Source organism: Lipotes vexillifer, unplaced genomic scaffold (assembly GCF_000442215.2).
Source record: "Lipotes vexillifer unplaced genomic scaffold, Lipotes_vexillifer_v1.1 scaffold194, whole genome shotgun sequence".
In the NCBI taxonomy this organism is placed as follows: Eukaryota; Metazoa; Chordata; class Mammalia; order Artiodactyla; family Lipotidae; genus Lipotes; species Lipotes vexillifer.
Genome location: NW_006771758.1, coordinates 1,072,898 through 1,094,789, shown reverse-complemented (window position 1 = coordinate 1,094,789; position 21,892 = coordinate 1,072,898).

Genomic DNA, 21,892 nt, shown 5'->3' with positions numbered 1-21,892 from the left:
TTGAATTGAATGCTTACTCTTTCCTAGACACTCTAAGGAAGTATGGAATTTAAAGACTATCAGGAAACAACAACTGGGAAATAAGATGAGACACTGCAGGTGAGGTAATTAAGTGATAATTTGTAGATCTGACCAGGGTTAGAATGGGTCACGATTACAGCATTGTGTTAGGAGTTTAGTGAAGGACTTCACCATGGGCTCTAGTATGGGAGTATAGAGCTTGAACTGAATATAGAAGAACAATATCTATATTACTTAACCAATACTATAATAGAACTTATTACATGCCAAGCTTTTATCTTAGTAATTTATACATGTTGATCCATTTAATTCTCACAACAAGCTTATAGATTATTTTATAGGTGAGGAAATCAAGGTAGGCAGAGCTGAAGTAACTTGCCAAAAGTAGAGGTGGGATTTGAACCCAGGCAGCTCAACATCCAAGATCTTAGCCATTATGTCTCCCACCAACAGCCACGTGAGTGAGCTTTCTTGGAAGTATATCCTCCAGCCTTGGTCAGGCCTTCAGATAACTGTAGCCCTGGCTGACAACTTGAATGCAATCTTAGTTTAACTGCTAGGCTTCTCCTGGATTCCTGACCCACAGAAACTGGAAGATAATACTCCTTTGTTGTTTTAAGCTGCGAAGTTTCAGGGTGACTTTCTATATAACAATAAATAACCAATACAGCCCTCAGTGTATATTGAGGAGTGTAGCAGGTGAACATTATGATGAGCATCATCTTTTAGAAAAATTAATGCAGAGTGTATGGGAAAGATGAATTAGGGGTGGAGGACACCTGTCTTAGGGAAGCAACTCAGGCTGTTGAAATGGCTTAAGCATGTAATAGTTTGGCCCAGGCTTAGGTTTCCTGAGAGCTGGGCCCTTACTTGTCTTTCTTTATCACTAGAGTCTGAGAGCCTTGCACAGTGCCTGGCACATAGTAGGCACTCAGTAACATTTATTGAATGAATGATTGCATATGTGAGTGGGTGGGTGAGTGAATAAGAAAGAAAGATAGAAATGTGGTGCCCCTACTTTTCTTTAGAAAGGAAAACTCTGCAAAGATTCTATAGGTAATGTCTGGAGTAGGTCTCAGTGACCTCAAACTCTATTTTCTATTTCTGTGATCCTGTTTGGGGCCAGCCTGTTCTCAAAGCCCATTCTTGTTCTGAAGTTGATTTTAAAACGTTCCTTTTCTTTTCACATCATTCGTGCCACAAACATTTATTGGGCATCTAAAATATGCTTAGCATCACGATGGGTCCCGGCGGGGAGAAGACGAGTGAGGGCTGGTCCTGTGGCACTTCAGTATATCTTTCTCTGCTTTTATCTCTAGTCATCTCAGAAGTTTATTTTTGAAATAAAGATTCATTTTCTTAGTGGAATTCTTAAGCGGGGAGTGATAAGATGAATTTGGGCTTTTAGGAATTGCTTTTAGAAGTTGTGGATGACTTCCACTGTTTGCTGCTCACCCTTGCTGATATGCCCTATTAATATTCAAAAGCTGTCACTTTATCTTTGTTCTTTTGTAGACTAGACTGCTGGCTGGGAGAACCTGGTTTGTCTGGTTTAGTCTTGTCACACTGTGGGGTAGGAGAAAAAGAGACATGACCCAAGGTTGTTAGTTAAAAAAATGGGAGGATTTCTGCATATTTCTTTTGGTGTCACACTCTACTTAATTGACTTCTGTCCCTTTGCCTTGTAAATAAATTTCAGCATCATGAGTGTATAGTTGCTAGAGGACACAGAGTCTGGATGTAAAGCTGAGGAAAAGCTCTAGAGATGGCACTTTTATATTAAGGGCATTGTCCTGTTTAATAGCAGTGAGTGTCTGGCATGCTGTGTTAGAAGGGATTCTGATGTGAACTTGGATGTGTTACGTGAGTGATGACTGCCCAGGGGCATGGGTATGGGCAGCTGTATTTGGAGCAACTGCTAGAAGGCTGGGTCTCAGCTTAGGTGTTCAGGGTAAGAGGAGCGGAGGCTAAGAACCTGTTTCCTTTGACTAAACTTTTCTCCATCTCTTCATCATCTTCTCTTTCATCACTGCCTTCTTTTCTCCCCTCTCCTACTTGCCTGCTGTTTCTTCTCATGCTCCATTGTTTCTCCTTCCCTTTTTCCTCTGCCTCCATGTACCTCTCTTTCAGCTGATTAAAAGGGTACCTCCCCACACCCACCCTGGCTACACACATTTGCCATAACTAAGGCTCTTTTAGGCTTGTCTAGATATAGTTCAGAACTACTAGAACTAGTGGTTAGGGTGATGGAGGTCAATGGCTTTACAACCCCCCAGACTCCTTTCTGCCTCTGATCCTTCTGGCCTTCCTGATATGCTGACAGAGGCACTAAAGAGGCCATAGGATTTGCAAAGCCACAGCCAAGTACATGGCCAAGAAGGAGCTCTCATGAGGAGGAGGTATGCACATGTGACCCTCTGCTTCCTCTCTCCACACTGCACAGACAGACATGCAAGTCTCCCCAGGGCACTGTCTCTGGTTCTTCTCATCAGAATTAAATTCACTTAACATTTTAAAAGAAAAAAATCTGAAAATATTCTCACGGTTGAGTCTAAAGGACTCAAAGAACTGTGATTCATTTACATTTGCTTTCCATTTAAGTCAAGGCGGGCACACTCAAAGCTGCTTCCTCTAGCAGAGGCAGACTCAACTATTATCATAATGCTTCCCTTTTCCCCCTTATCCCCATTTGATAATCACATTTTATTCTTAAATATTTAGTTTTCTTTTATTCAATCTTTTAGGTTACTATATTGGTACAGAAGGGGGGAGACAGTCTTTCTCATCCCAGTTGATATTCATCTGTCTGCCTAAAAATTTTTTTTCCTCTTTTCTCTTTTCTTTCTTTCTTTTTTTTTTTTTTCATTTACCACCATTTTGGCTGGTGAGTATAGGGGCTTTTTTTGTTTTTTTTTTTTAACCTCTAAGCACACTGAATGTCTTCAGGCTTGCATGTTAGACAGGAGACTGATAGGATAATGATGATGGAATGTTAAATGCTATCTATGTAAATCAGCTCCATCAATGGGTACAAGATTCAGCTACTTTAGGCCTTTTTTTTCTTTAAAGGAGGATAATATTGGATTGTTATTAACCTACTTTAGAAGAATCTTTGCATTACCAGACACATTACTATTTTGCATAAAGCCATATTAAACTTTGGTGTGATGTACATTATTTTCTCCTAAATGCTGCTTTTAACGTCCAAGCAGTTTCTTTTGTATTTTTGGCAGAGGATTGGTTTCTGATAGCCAGATACCAATTGGAAGTAGGAAGAAATGATCTTTACATGCCTTTTACAGGCAGAGGAAAGGAAATTATATTTTCTCCACTTATTTGAAGTATGGGTAGATTCTCAGAGTGATTATGCTTTCAGGCGAACGGTGAAACCTCCAGTTCATCTTTGGGTTCTAGAACAAAGCCGTTGCGAGCCAAGCCTGCAATAGGTTTGGATTTGATTAAGGGTATTAGAGTGGTTACCACTCTTGGTTACAAGTGATAGGACCAACTCAAATCTGGTTATAGACTAGTGTACACAGGGATGCCAGTGGCCTCAAGGGTGGCCTGGAAGCAGGACCTCAGAAAAGCCATCGGGTTTCTGTCTTCTCTCCTTTGTCTCTCGTTTCTCCCTCACCCCTTCCCATCTCTCTTCCCACCTGGCTCTCCCTGTATCTTTCTCTCTCTTCCTCATTTTTACTTCCCTGTCTCCCTCATTTTTCTCTCTCCTCCACCTCTCTCTCCATCTTTCTCTCTCCCCTCATCACTCTATATCTCATCTCTCTCTCCCATTTTTCTCTCCCATCTCTCTCCATTTTCTCTGTTCATCTTTCTCTCACCCCATTTCTACTCACTTCTGCCCCATCTTTCTGTCTCCAATTTTCTGTCTTGCTTCTATCTCTTCTCCCCCTTCTTTATCCTTCCATCTCTCTTCCCTTACCATTCCCCCCCAAGCCCTCTCCCATCTTTCTTTATCTCTTATCCAACTCATTTCCCCTCTGCCCCATCCCTCTCTCTCTCCTCCGTATCCAGTCTGTCTGTGTGAGCTCCTCATTACAGACTGTGCAGTGGCTTTCTCCTCATAGTGGAGGACGTGGCACAGGCAGCTCCAATTTTACATAGTCCCAGCTTGGTGACTCCAGAGAAAAAGGAATGCTTTCTCCCCTAGACTCCACATTTGTGTAAATATCAGAGAATGTTTTCATTGACCTGGCTTGGGTTATATGCCCACTTCTTGGGATTAATTCACTTATGCCAAAAAAATGAAAAACCGTCTCACCTACTTGGGTCAAATGCCTATCCCTGTGGCCAGTGGTAATGGGGGTGGGGGCCAGGTATTAGGATTGGCACCTCATCACAGTCGTTTAGGGTAAGGAAGAAGTCTTCCATTAAGGAAACGGGAGTGTTATTAACGGAAGAAACAGGAAACAGACTCTGCGTGGGCAGAAACAGCAGATGTCTACCATAACCACCAGGATGGGCATGGAAAGAAGAGAACAGTCCTCCATACACCGTCTTCTTCTGGCCAGATAGTATATATTGAAAGAGGGTAGGAAGGGTACATTTCTTACTAGTGGATGGAGCTGGTCTTTTGTCTTTTGGTCTTATGGATCCTTCTAGTTGATTGAAAAAGACCCATTTTTTAATCCCTTCAGTGACCTGTCCTCCTTGTCACTAATGCCTTGCACATCCCAGCTTACTGTAAAGGGATGCCCCAGGTGAGCCAAAACAGCTACACATCTGCCACTCTTGGTCTCTTTCCCCAGGCTGCTTCTCGTTCTAACTGTACAATCTCCACCCAGTTCCTTGGGGTTTCTTAATTCCCTCAGCAGACATGGGCTAAATACACTTGACTCATGATTCAACTTGAAATGGGTAGGCACATTTCAAAAAATGAAGCAAAAAAGAGGGATAGCATAATCACAAGAAGGAAGGAATAATATAATTTGGAGACATCCAGTGTTGCAATTGGAAATTTCGGGGACTAGGCTGTGGAGGGGCATATTCAGCTTCATGGTGCATTTTGAGTTGATTTTCAGAGATAGAGATGGGGCCTCCAATAAGACAGGGGTGAGTGTTACCGAGTAAGGGCTTGCTGCCCTATGAGCATAGAAGCCAATCATATGGCAGTGGCTTTTGAGAAAAGAAAGAGCTGTGAAGTCTTCACTTTACTGTGAAGTCAACAGGGAAGGAGACATGAGGCCAGGCTCCCAAATTTGTCTCCCCGATCCAGGGTTGAGATGAAATTTAAAGGGTTAGGGGACTAGCTAATGGGCTAGTCTTGAATTGGTCCATATAAGCTACTTGTGCTGCTGGAAGCCAGATTTTCCTTATTGAAGGACTGCTCACTTGGTAAAGGGCCTCTGGTGGCAACATTTCTATTCTTTGAGTTCCATAGACTGAAGATTCTTGGTTCTAGGGTCATCCTGGAGCGGTGGGTTCCTGTCTTGCACATGCATAGTGCTGTCTGTGAAGTAACTCAAGTTTGATTAATCAACAACCTATTTAAGGAGGCAAAACCAGTTAAAGCTGGTGCTGTTTCAACCAATCAACAACCTACTTAAGGAGGCAAAACCAGTTTAAGCTGATGCTGTTTCAATTAATCAACAACCTATTTAAGGAGGCAAAACCAGTTCAAGCTGGTGCTCTTTCAAGAAGAGAGCAGAAAAGGGGCGCCAAGGTGCTGCTGACTCTCCAGTTTGCGTCTTTGCCTTATGTTGGAGGTGAATGTCCTGTACTAGGTATAAACATACCAGGATTTGGGAGCTGGGGTGGGGAGGATGACAAACACAACTTTAATTGGGTTGGAAAGCATTTGGTTGGATTAATTTGCTTCAAAATGCCTTAAGAGAGCCAACCCCAAAGATGAGTTGAGGCCATTTTGATTTCTCCCTAATAAATAGAGCCAGGAGTGTTGACGGATGTGTGTCACGGAAGAAACCAACCTTTGTGGGGTCTTCTCAAGATGCTTATGGAGGAGGTTGTGGGGCAGGAGGGGAAACTGAGCTCAGAGTTGGTGCTGAGAGCTCTCCAGGCTGTTAATAGTAGTTTCTGGGCGAGCCTGTGGCTCTAGCTACCTCTTTTGGATTTGGCTGAGACTCCTCTGGGCAGGCTTTGTGCCACCTCTGCCTGTTTGTGGAAGAATGTGACACATGGACCCAGCAGTCAGCCAGGTGCCAACCATGTAATCTGACACCATATGTTCCCAAGTCAGGAGAGAATAGAGCATTTTTTTTTTTTTTTTTTTTTTGGAAGTAGGTTAATTACATTCAGCTATATTTTCAGCCTTAAGGGTCACAGATTCGAAATTATTCCTGACATGTTTAGGTGGTCATTTATGACCAAAATTATAATCTACAAGATGGTGCAAAGAGTATATTCTCAGAATGAGGACACAGCTCAAAAAGATGTTCCCTTAGAATGTTTTTCATTGGCAGTACTTATAAAAATGGATTTAAACTGTTGTTTTGTGGTGAAATCAGTGTTGCTCATCTTATCGGCATCCTCCTTTGCCCAGACGTTAGTTTGTCTCTAATGTTTACCCAGTTTTCCAGAAAAAACTGGTGAATGGAGCCGGCTGTGTCTTTTCTCTGCTGCTTTTTGTTCTTAAAGTTTAAGTATGAAACCCAGACTTTTGACTGAAAAATGAAGTTTATATGATTCAGAGCATTTAACCAATACGAGCTAATGATATGGCTAATATTTGTTGAGAGTTCTGTCAGTGCCAAAAAGGTGCTGAGATGTTTGCATGCAATGTCTTATTCAATCCTTGAACAACTTATTATTCTTGTCTTAATGTTAAGAAGTGAGATATGCCTGTTATCTTGCATTTAGCCCCTCCAGATGTATACCTTATTCTTTTTCACCCTGATCTGTGCCTAGGAGGCTGACAGATATGAATCACAACCACCACTCATTTCCCGGCCCTCTGGCTTATTTGGGTTTGGCCAGTGAAGATCCCTGATGAGAAAATTAGAGGGTACAGGGAATAGAGTGGACTAGATCTAAAACTAAGACAGTTTTAGAAACCCAACCTCGTACCAGAGTACACTACTAAGCATCTCTGCTCCTCAAATTTTTGTCTATGAAATAGAGATGATTCTACCTATTTCTTGGGTGGTGGTGAGGAGGGTTAAATTAGGTCATGCACGTAAAAATACCTAGCTAGATTTCTCCATTGTAAAGGTCTGTTTTTCCTTTTCCTTTGCATTTTGCAATGTAGTAGTCGTCTGTGGGGGTGATACTTTACTATCACAATCTGTTCTCGATCCCGTAAGCCCACCTGGGAGTAGCCTACATACAGTGCATTGACTGCCACAGCTACTTTTGTCTCTTTGCCTGAGTGAGTGTGCTTTGTTCTCAAGCAACCAGGAATGCCAATGTTTCCATTGGTTCCGCTACTAATTTTTTTTTTAATTCACAATATTGTAAATTTAACAAAAACTTGAATTTTGTCAGATGCCTTCTCAGTGTACATGGTTCATGTGACTTGCCCCTTTGATTTATTAGCATGGGGAATTAATAAGTCTCAGGTTGAACTCTCCTTGCATGGCTGGAACATTTATTCTAATTGGCTATTTGGTTGTGTTTGCTAATATTCAGTTTATTTTTGCTTCTATGTTTGCAAGTGAGATTGGTCTGTAGTTTTTTGGTGCAATCTTTGCCAGGTTTAGGTATCAATGTCACACTTGCCTTATAAAGAGAATTGGGAAGGTTTCCTCTTTTTCTATTTTCTGGAGCAGGTTAAGTAACATTGGGATTATATCTTCTTTGAAGGTCCAGTTTCTGTATGAAATCATTTAGGCCTGCTGCTTTGTTTGTTTTGTTTTGTGGTAAGGTCTTTGATAACTTCCTTTTTCTCTCCTAGGAAATTGGTGTGTTCAAACTTTGTCTCCTGGAATTGGTTTGGTGAGTTGTATTTTGTTAAAATTATTCATTTATTTAGGTTTTCAAATTTATTGCACAGAATTATACAATGATTTTCTAATCATGTATTTCAGTTTTCTGTTTACCTTTACCATTTCTTATTTTGGATATTTGTGTTTTCTCCCCCCCTCCCCCCACTTCTTTTTTTTTTTTTCTTGATTAGGTGAGCTAGTGGTTTTGTCTATTTTGTTGATTTCTTGAAAGACCAGCTTCTGGATTTGTTTATTGGTTTTACCTTTTTCTCTTTTCTAAAGCATTAGATTTTGCTATTTATTTCTTTCCTCTATTTCTTTATTTTAGGAAAAAATTTCAAGTTACCGTAGTTTTATAATATATAGGGTAAGGCAAATCATTCCTCATTAATTTTTTTCCCAGATTTTTCTGGGCTGTTTTCACTTGTTTGTGAATAGTCTCCCCAAAGTGACTTTTATAATTATTTGTCAAATTTTATTGGAATTGAATTGATTATTTTTAGATTTATTGGGGAAAATGGGTATTTTTATAATACTGAATCTTCCTATCCAGGAGCAAGTTATGTCTCTTATTTGTTTGTTTGTACCTCTCAGTAATTTTATTTTTTTTACACATGTTACACTAAACTTTTGCTATATTTCAAGTTTTAAGCTTAATTTTTTTTTTTAGCTTGTGTGAATGGGACTTTTTCCTTCTATAATCTATAAGTAGTTACTGTTAGTTTATAAGAACAGTATTGATTTTTGTGTTTCTTTTATAAATGGCCATTTTAGTAGTGCGTTTTTGTTTCTTTTTTTTGTTCTTTTGTGTTTTCCAAGTGTATAATCATATTATATGCAAATAGTGATAACTGTGCATTCATTGTATCACTTATTTTGTTGATGTTTACATGCACTAGCTGGCAGTTTTAGTTAGAACAGTATTAAATAACAAATGTGAAAGAACACCCTCATGTCATATTGCTGACTTTAGTGAGGATGATTCTAGTGTTTCAACAGTTAGCATAATTTTTAATTTCGAGGGATATGTATGTACCTTTTCAAAAAGTAAGTTTTTTTTGAGCAAGAGATGAAGTTGAATTTTATTAAATGCTTCTGACAGTTTTCTTGGTAATCATATTTTCTCCTTTGACCTATTTATATGATGAATTTCATTAATGGATATTCTAAGATTGAAATACTTTTGAATTCCTGGAATGAATCAATTTGCATAATGTACTGCTGGATTCTCATTGTTAAGATTTTATTTAGGGTTTTTTACATTAATATTTTTAAACTTAGTTTGGTTTGCATGTTTTTTTCTTTTAGTTATCAAAAATTGAATTCTTAATGGTTTCTAATAGTCTATTATGTGGATATGCCACAAATTGTTCCTTTATATAGACATTGATGTCGTTTCCATTTTTCAACATAGTAAAGCAGCAATGAATATGCTTGTTAACCCCTCTTCCTTGCTTCTCAGCTTATTTACCACTTCTTAAGAGAACCCCTTCCTGACCCCCTGACTACACCATATCCTCCAATTACATTGAATTGTCTTTTCTTCTCAGTGCTTTGTTAGGCCTATAATTTACACTGACTGTGTGTGTGTATGTAGTTGATGGCCATCTTCTTCTCTGCTAGATAAGTGCCATTAAGTCAGGGATCATGTCTGATATTACACATCACTGCATCCTTCAAGGGACTTTCCTTCTCATAATCCCGTCCTGGGAGGAGGAAGGGAGGGAATACTTTGCTTTAGATCTATCAGGATGCCCAGGTGTAAGGTCCTAGATCAAAAAGAAAAAATGCTGTTTTGATTTCCACCCTTCCATGCCATTTCTTTCTTGGTCCCTCTCAAAATTTCTCCAGCTCTCCTGTGGCATAAAGTGAGTCAGAATAGCAAATGAAACATGCAGAAGACATAAATTCTGGGCATAAAATATATATCAAATGTACATCTATCAATTGGCTTTATGCTATCTGAGCTGCCCCCAGGGTGTCAGTGGATCAGGTGAATGGATTTCTGCCGCTGTGGGTAATTCCATAAGGTAATAGGGCGGGCCTTAATGCAGTGGAGAGGCAATATTCTCCCAGTTATAGATCATGGTTTAAAAGGGGCATCTGTATATTTTGATTTTGCGAGTCAATGAAGTTGAGTCCCCAAGGCACTCTCGGAGCTTAGGCTTTCTGAGGCTGTGGAGAGGAACTGGCTTGAAGCCAGGAATGCAGCCCAAAGAAGATGAAGCCAGCCTCGACTCCAGAGGCCTGGTCCAGAAAGGCTCAGTCCTACGACCTCTGAGAAAGCTCAGAATAAAGAAAATTACTGTATAAATAGTTTTTTTTTTTTTTTTTCATTTCCTTGGCCAAGTTAACTATTATACCAAATGGTGAATTTGTCTAACCAAATGGGAAAAAAATTCAAGCTATTTGATTGACAACACCCAACCAGAAAGGCTCATCAATTAACTCTAATGGTGATTATACAGCTCTGTGTTGATGCAGTAAGAGAGGGAAGAAAGATGGAGATGGAGAGAGAAACACAAGGAACAGCTAATACTTAAGGTAACATTTTATTTTCCAGATACTGTGCTTAGCATTTCCATGCACTGACTAACTTAATGCTTTCTACAACCCTATAAGTTAGGAGCTATGATTATCATTCACATTTTATGGTTGAGAAAATTAAGGCATTGAGAGGTTAAGCAACTTGCCCAAGGACCACCTAGTTAGTGGTAGCAGAGGGATCTGAATCCATTGTTAACCGCTACACCATACAGCCCTGAAGGAGAAAAGCTCTTTCCAATTTGGGAAATGCTTTTCTAGGCTCCAGGAAGTCTGAGGACTTAGGTTCAGAAAAGTTTAATTGGAAATTAGAGTATTAGAAAAGTGCCTGGAAGCAAGTTAGTACTCCTGAATATACCAGTATGCTTAAGAATGGTGTCTACAGCTCTGCAGAACTGTTGGGAGGTAGGGAGAAACCTACTTCAGCCTTACCGTAGATAAAATCTGTTAGCAAATTCTGCATTTGGACCTGAGCCCTAGCAGAGTTGTTAGAGATCTAATGACTTGGCTTAGATTTAAGAGATTTTGAGATTCCAAAAATAGGGCCCTCAAGAAGGATGCAGACTCTGATTTGATTATTGAAGCAGAGCTATGCTAAACATTTCCTATTGGGAGTCCTAAGTCCAGTACACATTGTGCATATGATAATAAGCAGGATACAGCAGATCAATATCTAATATCCAGCCCCCTCTTCCTGACAGAACTCAATTTTATTCAGGCAGTCACCCCTCCCCAATGTGGCCAGTTACTTCAGACACAGCTGACCCCAATTCCAGATCCCAGGGGTGGGCCTGATTGAGTTTAGCAGTCCAATTTCTCTAGCCTGTGATTGGTTCAACAGTGGGCATATGACCTGATACTGGCCAATTAGAATTCAGAGGATGTTGTGGGGAGGAAGGAGAGAGGTTAGGCGTCTGCGTCAATTTTCTTCTATTTTAAGAGAAATTCTCAGAAAGAGATTATCTTTTTTTTTTTTTTCTTGCGTTATGCGGGCCTCTCACTGTCGTGGCCTCTCCCATTTGCGGAGCACAGGCTCCGGACGCGCAGGCTCAGTGGCCATGGCTCACGGGCCCAGCCGCTCCGCGGCATGTGGGATCTTCCCGAAACGGGGCACGAACCCGCGTCTCCTGCATCGGCAGGCGGACTCTCAAGCACTGCGCCACCAGGGAAGCCCGAGATTATCTTTTTCTTTCCTCTGGAAGTAGCTGTGTTTGTGTAGTGATAACTGTACATATCTCACAGTGTTTTATAACTGTCTCAAAGACCCAACTAAAATCAGCTTATAGAACACGTTTATTTTATAATTGCTCACATAACAAGAATTTCAGAGGTAGGACAGTTCCAGGGTTGGTTAATTTCAGGGGTGCAAAGTTCCTTTCTTCTTTCTCTGCTGTGTTTGTGGTTCTGTGTGTTTAGTTCTTTGCAGTGACAAGATGGCTGTAGCAGCTCCAGGAATCATCTCAGACAGAGAGGCAAGAGTGTCCAGAGACAGGAAAGGCGGCAAGTTCCTGACTTGTGTTTCTTTGTAAGAGTGTGGAAAACATTTCTAGAAGGGCCAAAGCTGACTTCCCCTTACATTGCCAAGGATTGTTACATGTACATTCTTCAAACAATTGTGGGAAGATGAAAGGAATGACCATAATTGGCTTAGATAATTAACATCCACATTTAGGAAGATATAATGAAATGCACTGATATCTGATACCTGAAAAAAACTGGGCTTCTATTGGAAAGGAAGAAGTGGGAGACTAGGACTGTTGGATAGTTAACCAATAGGGTTGGCCACACCCTACAACAGTTGTAGTCAGGCTACCAGTTTGAATGAAGCCAATACCAAGGCTGACGTGGTAGAGAGATCAAAGTATCTGGTTCTTTGACATAATGAACTGCTGAATCAAACCAAATAAGAAGCCTGTACAACTATGTGTGGACTTCCTGTTGTGAGCCATAAATTCCCTTATTATTAAAGCTGTTGACTGAGGTTTCTGTAATTTGCAATGGAGATCACCAAACACAGATACAAGGTGCTTAATAAACACTTGGTGAATGAATGAATGAACAAATGAATGAATTTGAGGTTTATGTTCTAAGGATGAAAGTCTCTTATTGAGGATGGGCAAATTTAAAAAAAGTAAGACTAAGTCATATTTCGATATACTGAGAATACATAGTAAATTCTTTTGAAAAGACATATTTATCTTGTAAAATTGTTCTTTTTTTTAGAAAAAAATTAGAGTGTAGCTGTGGTTATTAGGGTTAACAGAAGTTTCTGAAAATAACCAGGTCTCTTCTAAATGAGTACAAAGTGGGGAGATGAGGTAGGTATACTGGGGAAGTATTTAGTAAAAAAATTATCAAATATTTTTTGGGTGTTTAGTATGTTGCCAGCATTGTGGTTGTCCTCAGAGATACAACAGTGAGCAAGATTGATGTGATCTTGACTTTGAAAACATTTGGAGTCTGATTAATAACTATTACTTCTGTGTTTTAGGGATCTAGACTAAAATAAAACATCCCAAATAGATCCTAAACTAGTAGAGAATTATTACTGATAATTTTGTTTTACTAAAAATTAGACTAATTGAATATGTAATATTTGCTCCTTATATAGCACTTATGAAGAGTATATACATATATATAAATAATATAGAAAACAGTAATAAATACCTGCCATTGAGGACTTACTCTGTGCTATGCATGGTTCTAAATGTCATTTACTTCTCATAATAATCCTGTGACAACCTGAAGCAGAAAGCAGATAAATGTTAAGGTTACACACCTAGCAAGTTGCTTAGCTTGGTTATGTACCCTGCTGGTCTTTTTCTGCACCTTATTCTTATAACCACTCCTATACGGGCATCATATTTTATTCCTAGTTGTATAGATTTGAATCTGAGGTTCAGGCAGTCAACATGACTCACTCTCTACAGTTGAAGGGAGACTGTACCTGTGTCAAAGAGTTTTCGAGTATTAAATGAAAGAATATATAAAAGGTACATAGACTGAGTGCCTCGTATATAGGAAGCCTTCAAAAAATGGAGGGCTTTGTTATAAATTTAGGGCTTCGTTTTCTGGTCTGATGCTAGGGATTATCAGAAATCTCTGTATTTCCAAAACCCACAGCATTTCTTGGCCATACCCATTTCCTTTAAACCCTCTCAACTTACAGGAGGCCCCTACTTGCTTTTCAGGTGTTGCAGGAGGAAATTATAAAAGGTGATGCAGGCTCCTGAACGTGAGTCAGAAAGACAGTTTTCTCTGATTGTCTCATTTCACTCTTTGGAGAATAGCCAGGGTTAGCACGAGAAATCCATGGGCATTGAGTTCTCCATCAATTTTCAAAAGCTTGCCTATTCATAGAACTTTAGGATTGGAAGGGACCCTAAAGGACTTGTAGTTTAATCTCGTATTTGAAACTGCCCCTCCTTCTTTGGAATCCCCACCAAGAGATACTTTCTGAAATTTGGATCTGGGAGTATGCACGAACATATTTATCACTCTTCCATCACACAGAAGAAGTTAACTAAATTTAAAGAAAAAAAGAGTTTTGGTTGAACTGTCGCCGATTATAGGAAAGGGCAGTAAATCATATAGCTCTATTTATTATCCCAAAATGAAACAACAAAAAAGCATTGTGAGTTTTCACAAAGTGAATTTACTTGTGTAATCAGCACCCGGAGGCCTCCTTCATGCCCTCTCCCACTTACTAACCCTTCAAAGGCAATCATTATCCTCACTTGTGATGCCACAGATCAGGTTGCCTATTTTTTGAACTTAATATAAGTAGAATCACGTGGCATGTAGTCCCTTGTGTCTGGTTTCATTCCGTCAACATAGTATGTGTGAGATTAATCCATATTGTTGCATGACGCTGTAGTTTGTTCATACTCATTCCTGTGTGGTTTTTCATTGTATGACCAGACTGTGGTTTATTTATCCATTCTCTGTTGAACAGTTGAGTTGTTTCCAGTTTAGTCTATTAATTACAGTGCTTCTATGAACATTCTTGTACATGTCTTTTTGGGAACATTTGCTCACATTTCTGCTGGATACATACCCAGGATTGGGATTGCTGGGTCATAGGAATGCATGTTTTGGCTTCAGTCAGTGCTGTCAAACAATTTTTCAGAGTGGTTCTCCAGCCTAGAAAGATTCAGTTTAACTTTTTAAAGGACAAGTCCCAGAGGGAACATCAGAAGCCCCATTGTAAGTGATGCTACATCTGGGCTTGAAGCATCTAGTTAAAAATTCATTTGTTCAACATATATTGATCGAGCACCTACTATGTGCTAGAGGCTCTTAGGTTTTGGGGATCTAATAGACTAAAAGAATTTAAACATATAATCCTGTTGATAACTCTACTTACCAACTGTAGTAAATGCTATGAAGGAAAAGTACAGAATGCCATAAGCCCAACAGACTAATGCCTTCCCCTTTTTTCTTCCTTGAGGGAAGGGAAAAAAACCCCAACCAACCTCTAGCTGTAATAGCCTTAATTGTGAACCAGCTTCTGTGCTGTCAGATTGTAACCTAATTAATCACTGAGGGCGCTGTGGAATTGATGAATTGCTTTGGTGCTCTTTTACTAGTATAAATCTTTGATTTAATGATTGCTGGTCTCTGATTCATACTGTACTACCTTGGTGATCAATATGCATGATGAATGGCTGATTTTCAAGAACCACCCACTTGGTAATGCTCCTTTATATATACAATGTATGTATATATAAATTAGTATGCGAGACAGATTTCTGACAGAGCAGCAGAGGGTGAGGTAATATTATGGGTTGAGGAGGAGGGACAGAAATGGAGGGGATGAATGGAATTTGCTGATAGAAGTTGGGAGGACATTTTCAGGAAGGGCAAAATAAAGCACTCATTGAGAGAATTCTGTTTGTTGTTGGATCAGTCTGCTTTGGCTTCAGTCCTTCAGTTCAAGGATCTGACGTTGCTTTGGAGGAGACTTAGTATCCAAAGCTGCTTCAGAATGAGAAATTCATTGCAGGATGAGAGCCATATATAATTTACCAGCTGTGGATTCCTTTGCTTCATTTTAAAGTTCCTATTGCTGAGTGGGCATGAGGGCGGGAAGTTGACTGGTTTGCAGTGGTCCCGGAAGACCTTTGTTGTGGTTTGTTCATTAAATCCAGAGCTATTTATTGAGTACCTGCTCTATTTCAAGCTGCAAGCTAGGTACTGGAAATACACTAAGACAGGAAAACTTTCACCCTCAGGGATCCTTTATCTAGAAGGATCTGTGGGATTACTAGAGTCGTCTTTGGTCTAGTGGACACACACATGCTGTGCTTCACTCTGGTGTTGTTGAGATACCTGGTTTCTAGTTTCAGAGAATTATCTTTAGGTCTCCCTCTCTCTTCCTCCTGTTCACACACACATATATTTCGTGATTCAGTTTCCTCAACTGTCAAAACTTTGCGTGCTCAGATTAGGAAAAGCCAGAAGTATGTGATGTAACTTTGAAACAGTGAGACCAATTCTGATGTGAGTTTTACAGGAAGCAGTCACTTTATTGCCATGTTGTAAGTATGACGACAACTTGAATAGTGAAGAATTATATGAATGTAAGATGTTTTGAATTTCCAGTGACTTTTATCTGGAAGGCATAATCAAAGAAACATTGAAAGACTTCTTGTTGTGTCATTGTTTTTGATAGCAAGAAGTTGGAAAACCTTAAAGACCCATCATTGGAATTATGGTGAAACATGAAATGATTCAAACTGATTATACAGATCTCTATTGACATCAAAAAGAAGTTCACATTATTGAATAATAAAAAAAAAGGTTAAAAGCATGTGTAGTTATGATCCCTGGCACAGAGGAGGTATTTGGTAAATATTTGTTTAATAAACTAATAACTGGTGGTTTGTAGCTGTTCACTACCCCCATATCAGCAAAAAGAGATGTATGGACTGATGCTCCCTAAATTGTTAACTATTGTTATCTTGGGGTAGTGGAATTTCATGTTTAAAAAAAAAAAAATTTGAAAAGTATGTTCTAAATATTTTTATAATGAATGTGATTTATTTGTATTCAGAAAATACAGGCTATTTTCATTTTTTTTTTCAAACAGTACTCTGAATAAGAATACTTTCCATTTGTTCAAAAGGAGGCTAGAAACCTCTCTTCTCTGGGATTTGATCTTCCTTAGTATGCAAGAGAATTAAGAAAAGCAACTCCTGGGTAAGCAGTAGAGTCTCTTTTCACAAGGCCTAGAGGGCTGATTCCATCAAGGCCCCCCTGGAGAAATTTTAGTGATTCTGCATCTCTCCTCCTGGGAGCTGGTTTGCTCTCCCTTTCCTGAAGCCAGGGGATTCTCACATTTATTACTATTGTGGCTTCTCTTCCCCTCTTACCCATCTCACCCGGGCAGATTTCTTGTTTCATCTGGTACCCAGTAGAGCTCTGCTGAGCTGAGGGCCTGTCTTTCCCACAAATCCTCATCCAATTAATTGATAAAAAATTAGTAATTTAATTTTAGTGATGGGAATTATACACCATTCTCTGAGCTCCCTCTTCGCGAGGCGTCCCAGAGTCGCCTCATACAGACAAGCACCTGAAGCAAGAGTAAGGAACATTTTCTATATTTTAAGTGGATTTGGCCACTTGAGCATCTTTGATTGGAGGGCAGGCAAAAGAACAGGAGGCACCGAGCAAAAACGGTCCCTCTAGAAATCAGGAGGTTGGAAGGAAATTGGAAGGGAAAAAAATCACATTTTTTCCCCTCTGTGCTGGTGGATATTTTTGGGACTTGTGCCAACCTACTTACCTATTTTAACCCTGAACTGCTTAGATGTGACACAACTCCATTGATTTTTGGATTCATTTAAAAGTATGAGCTCTGAATTCAGACAGTCTTCACTAGCTATGGGACCTTTGGCTTCAATGTTTTCATCTGTAAAATAGAACTAATAAGACAACCTATCTAACAGGGTTATCGTGCCGATCTGTGAGATAATGCACTTATAGCACTTAGCCCGATATCTGAGACATTTTGCAAGGGCTCAAAAGTTTTAGATGTAATAGTGATTATTATTTCTGCAAGTCAGTATTAGGGATTATTTAAATAGAGGATGAGCTAAATTTTATTACAGTGTTGAAGGGGTTGTTTCTTCATAAATTTAGTCTAGGAAGGGTTTCTTGAAAAAATTTGCTGTTTAAGGCAGTGATGTAACATGACTGCAATGGTTAATCAACTCGGAACAGTTTTCAAGTCCCCTCAGGGACTTGAAACCTTGAAATCACATATTATTTCTTGGATAGTTATCCAAGTGTACCCTCTGCTAAACATTCTGTTAACAGTAATTTGAATTACTACAAGTTTTTAAATACCATTTTATTATGTTGTCTAAAGCAGATGTTTACTTAAATAAAATGGATCTTTATGTATTTTAAAGTGGTGGGGTTTCAGTGTACAATAGAATTGGTAGCTTAGACTGTATTAAAATGATGTGAGGATTTGAATTAAACTCTTCTGGGTTTTATTCATGTAAATGTCATAGTATGAAGAGCTGTGGAATTATTTGTAAGTATCTTATATCTCCTTTATTCTGCAGTAAACCCCTAGGGATAAGTAATTGCTCGCTTATCTTTCTGTCATGCACACACCATTTATAGCCTGGTGTAGTGTAGAGTAAATGCTCAATAAACGTTGAATGAATGATGGCCCAGAGTTTTGTGTGAGCAAGTATTTGTTAGGCTGGTCAAGGGGAAGATGGTGTTAAACATGAGCATTTTATGTCAGCCTGCTTTTATCTCCTACAAAGATTGTAAAATCCTTGGGCTCACTGTGTGTTTTGTATTTCTTCCGTGTCTTTTCTGACAACGTCTAGGACGGTTGGTATTCAGTAAATACTTATTGAATTGGACCAAAGTAAATAGAGGGAGGTCAAAGTAAAATGGGCTGCTATTGATCTTAAACTGGGAAAACTATTTCCCTGATTTCAGCCCCTCAGTAGAATTTTTTGAGCCTTCCCATCTTTTGGTGCATGGGAGCACAAGTTGATTGCTCATGGAAAACCGGTCATATCAAGAGAGTCTCATCTCTCTTTTTCCACAGAGAATTGTGACTTATTTAAGAAGGTCGACTGTTGACACACACTTTGAATTTTATAGCTAATTGTGCCATTTTCTCAGACCTTGCATTCAGCTGTGGAAGGCCCCTGGAGCAGTTACCTGGGTGATCATATTTACCAAGCTTCTCCTGAAATGCAGATAGAGAAGAGCTTTGGGGGAAACATTTGCTATCCTTCCAGAGGTTCCTCTGCCTGTAAAGCAGAATGAAGCCATAAGCTCAGCCTCAGAGGCCAGGCTGGCACTGAGTCTGGGACACCTAACTTCATTTTCCATCTCCACATGATGTGTTGGCTTGCCCAGACATCTCAGAGCTTCGCAGCTGGGAAGATGGGATCTGGGGAACTGATAGAAGAAGGACTTGAAGGAGGATTAATGGGAGTTGGATCGTTGAGCAGCTGAGTAGAAGGGTTGATTCTCAGAGGTTGTAAGGAGGGAGGCCACGCCAAATCCTCTAATAAAAGCTGTATTCTCTGTAACAGGGAGAGGCCATTTCATTCATGAAAAGAGAATACACAGACAAGGGAGCAAAGAACCTTAGAAGTCAGGCCTTCATCATGTTTTTGTCTCTTCCAGTAACAGTGAGATGAGAGTGAAGATGCTGCCAAATTGGATACCAGCAGCTGAGTGTATCCAGCCTCTTGAGCAGGACAAAGCTCACCAGCCAGTGTAGGCTTCATGACAGCTGCAAAAGCAATGGCTACATAAACTTTCTCAGGGTGGGGTGGAGGGGAGAAAGTGGAATGTGAGAGACGCTTTTGCTGTAAGAAAAACATAATAAATCCTAGAGTTACACATAGCCTGGGGATTTTTATGACCATAGCCAGGCATGAAGGAATGACTGAACTTAACTAAAGCTGTTAATTACCTGGGTGAGATCAAAAGCCCAAGTAAGGGAATATATTTATGATGCACCTTACAGGATGTGCTTCAACTTCTTAATTTTTTTCATTAATTGGTTTGATTAAATAGATTTCAAGAGCCTGGGCAGAGCCTTGTAAATCATATTCCATATTGATCTAATGAAATAGTCAATAAATTTACTAACATAACCCCTTTCCTTTGTACAGTCTGGAGGGAAATGCTTCACTGAGTGGTTATAACTCAACTCCGAACCTCCCTGCTATTCCCACAGTGACTCAGAGAGAGCAGGAGGATGCTGGGAAAATCTCTTAGGCCATTTATAAGAGTGCTTGAATAAGTGGTTTAACACCTGTTCAGACTGCACACCACCCTCTGTCCACCTGCATCCCCAAGCCCTTTGGTACTTCATGGGGGACTTTATTTGAGCTGGCCAGTGTTGGGTGCCTTGTGAATTCTGTGCATAATTTACCAAATTTACTAATGTATGTCACCATCTGTTCTGGCCCTGACTCTGGGGCCTCAAGACTCCAGTCATATTTTAGAGCCTTTGACTTTTCTTCATTTCTCCATCCAGCTCTGTAAATATTGACAAAAAATGAGGCTCTTAAATATAATAAAATGTGCTCAGATAAATAACAAATCTATAATGAAGATGCCGAGATCTCTCAATAGATCCCGACTAAATTATGGGAAATTTCCTAAGGTAGCTTCTTTGTGTCCCTTTTCCCACCTCCTAGAGCAGGGAAAGGAACCTGGATGCTAGAGAGCACAAGGATAAACGGGTATTTGATGGGATGGTTTAGACACTGATATTTCATGAATTTCTTCCACTGAGTGTGGAATGGAGCAAGATTTTGCACTTGCCTTAGTTACTAATCCCAAAGGTAGGCCTATAAGCAGTGTTCTTGGGGACAGAGTTCCTCTGGGCGTGGGGTGTCAAGTCAGCACAGAGGTGACAAAATTAACTTTGAAAGGCCCTTAATGCACTCATACAGGACAGTGTTAGTAGCTTTGTGCCTACAACCGTGCAGGTAATTTTCGTGCGCCTTCGAGTATGAGAACCACTGCGAAAAGGAGCAGGAACAGAGTAGGTGTGCAGCTCAGAGGAGTTCAAACCAGCCTGTCATTAAAATCACCATCAAATTCTTAGTTATGACTGGGGGATGGGTTGGAGTTCCCAAAGTGGTCCTGGCAGCCTGTAAGCTTTAGTCGACCCTGTTTTAATATTAAGCCTTTCTAACCTTAATGCAGTGTTAGAGATTTATGTGTGATTGCAAAGCTTAAACCGGGAAGTGGAGTCTCATTTTGGAGGACCGGGGCGGGGAGTGTGGGTGCATTTAGACTCTACAATTTGCAAGCCTACATTAAATTAGGCCTTGATGCAGCTTCACGGTACTCGAGAAAGCGATGGAATTTGAGTATCCAAACCAGGGCAGTTTGTGGATGTAAAGTGACTTTACAAATTAAATGCCATGGTGAATTCAAACATTGAACTCAAAGTGAAAGAAAAATCCCTGTAATTGAGGCCTTTCTCTCTCCTTTCACTTTCTCCCTCCCCCTCATTGTATCTTCAATTATCTGGGTAATTTGGTCCTGAGGGCATAAATTCCTTTATAACTCAAATCCATTATGCAGAGAAGAGTCATCAGGAAATTGCTCAGATTGCATCCCTGACGGTGGGAAGGTTTTGGAGCAGATCCCGCGTGCCATTAACACAGTGCTGCTCTCGATTTTAGATTTGAGCCCGGAGGCTGGACATCCAAAGCTCTTCCCTTTGCCCCTCTTTGTTTCAGCAAGAGCCAACTGTAGGGAAGCCCCGTACTGGTGCTGGCCGGCGGCAGCTTCTCTCCCTCTGAGGCCATGGCTGCTGCCAGCTTCCCTTGGCTGATAGACAATTCCACTCCAGGCCAGGAAGAGCTGCTGCCAGGTGGGCAGGCATATGCTTTTGTCTTGTCTCTCCATCTCCGGGAGCCAGGCACCCAGGCCTTCTGGTGGAGAGCTGGTTTTCATGTTTGTGCCCTGACAGGGGTTGTCCTTGTGCTGCTGTTGGTGGTCTGTGAGCCACCTGCCTTTGGGCTTACAGGCTCTCAACCCAAATGCAAACATATTCAATTTAAATTTTGGAAGAGGACATTCTAATGTCTGGTAACGTCTTTTATCTGGCTTTACTCTTTCTAGATTTCTGGTTTACTAGGGATATTCAGTTTGGGTTTGTTGCTTGTGTGTATGGATTTTCCCTCTTGTTCTTTTTTGTTCCCACGAAGTGATGACTCGGAGGAAGGTAGCATGTAGAAGGGTCTTCGATTTTGGATCAGGCAGACCTGGGTCTATTGCTTTTTACGTCTCCCCTCACAATTAAGTAAATACCACGAGAAGAGAGAATTTTGTCTGTCTTATTTTCTGCTGTATCTCCAGGGCCTAGCATTGTGCCAGGCACATAGTAGGTGCTCAGTAAGTAAGTAATGTGCATGAGTAAA